At 43.5% G+C, this 1,130-nt stretch overlaps 1 long non-coding RNA gene across 1 annotated transcript in view; it reads left to right on the forward strand.

The window, feature by feature from the left end:
- Positions 1 to 955, forward strand: part of LOC108448464 — a 25,599-nt gene extending 24,644 nt beyond the window's left edge. Inside the window, exon 3 of the long non-coding RNA XR_001864355.1 lies at positions 809 to 955. This is a non-coding gene — a long non-coding RNA (uncharacterized LOC108448464). The remainder of the gene's footprint in view (positions 1 to 808) is intronic.
- Positions 956 to 1,130: the final 175 nt, after the last annotated feature.

A 1,130-nucleotide genomic window follows, 5' to 3' on the forward strand; every position in this document is an offset into this window, starting at 1 on the left:
ATAGCTTTGCCTGGTATTCCTTTCCATGCTCTGTTTCCACATATCAAAAATATATTGTCTAGCAGTCCAATAGCATCACTTCCAGGAGTGACTGGTTGGGGCAAAGTATGATTACACCAGGCAGAAGCATTGGTGTAAATTCCTGTTCCTGAAACATCTAAGCCAAATTTTCTGCTGGGGCGATTAGTATAGTTTAAATAAAAACATGCAAAGGACTGCGTGGACCCAAAAATATCCAATTCTTGGGGCTGCATAGGGAGAGGGGGAAAATTAAGGACCTTATTTACTCTTAAACCCCTGTCGTTAGAAAAGTACCATCCGGATGTTTTACCAGCCTTTTTTTGCCAATTTTCTTGGCACCACCAGCTTGGCTCAATTTGGCCCATGGCAGTACACTCCCTTCGAACTGTCAAATTGAATAAGGTATCCCATTCACTTTTTATTAAGGGCATAGCCACTAAACAGGTTTGGAAAGGGTCACCAGGGGAGGTCATGGACAGGCACAGTGTAGACTCATTTAAGGATTCAGCTAGCATAAGCCAAACATTACGTTCTGGGAGGGGTGGCATTGCGGCCACTTTTCCGTTGTTGAGAAGGAGTCCTGCTAAGAGGACTAGCCTGAGAAGGCAGGTCTGGCTCCCAAAGATACCAGTGTGGAAGCCAGCAATACTCTTTCCTCAGTGTGATCCTTTGTGCTACACAATTATAAGAATATCACAAAGGATCACGCTGCGGACAGTGGCCACAGCGGCGATGCGATACTGCTTCTGACACTTTCGACACCGACACAAAACCCACACTTGATGAGTGTTGGAGAATGGTTAGAGGATCAGGGACATGGATTATTGATAAAGGGTACAAATTAATAACAGAACTGTACAAGAAAAAGCCTGCAAGCAAAGGCCTGCATGAGAAAAAGCCTCCGTGAGAAAATGCCTGTGTGAGAAACAGGCCTGAGAACCAAAAGGGAGTTTTTAAGAGGTACAGTGCTGTTCTGATAAAGATGTGCTGACCATGAGAAGGGAGGAAGATCTTTGATCTCTCAAGACAAAACATAAATAAAAGAAGCTTGCCAAATGTAGTCTTTTATCTAACCCAATTATGTAGAAGTAAGAATGCGCTTTTGTAAG

Source organism: Corvus brachyrhynchos, unplaced genomic scaffold (assembly GCF_000691975.1).
Source record: "Corvus brachyrhynchos isolate BGI_N302 unplaced genomic scaffold, ASM69197v1 scaffold748, whole genome shotgun sequence".
Taxonomy (NCBI): Eukaryota; Metazoa; Chordata; class Aves; order Passeriformes; family Corvidae; genus Corvus; species Corvus brachyrhynchos.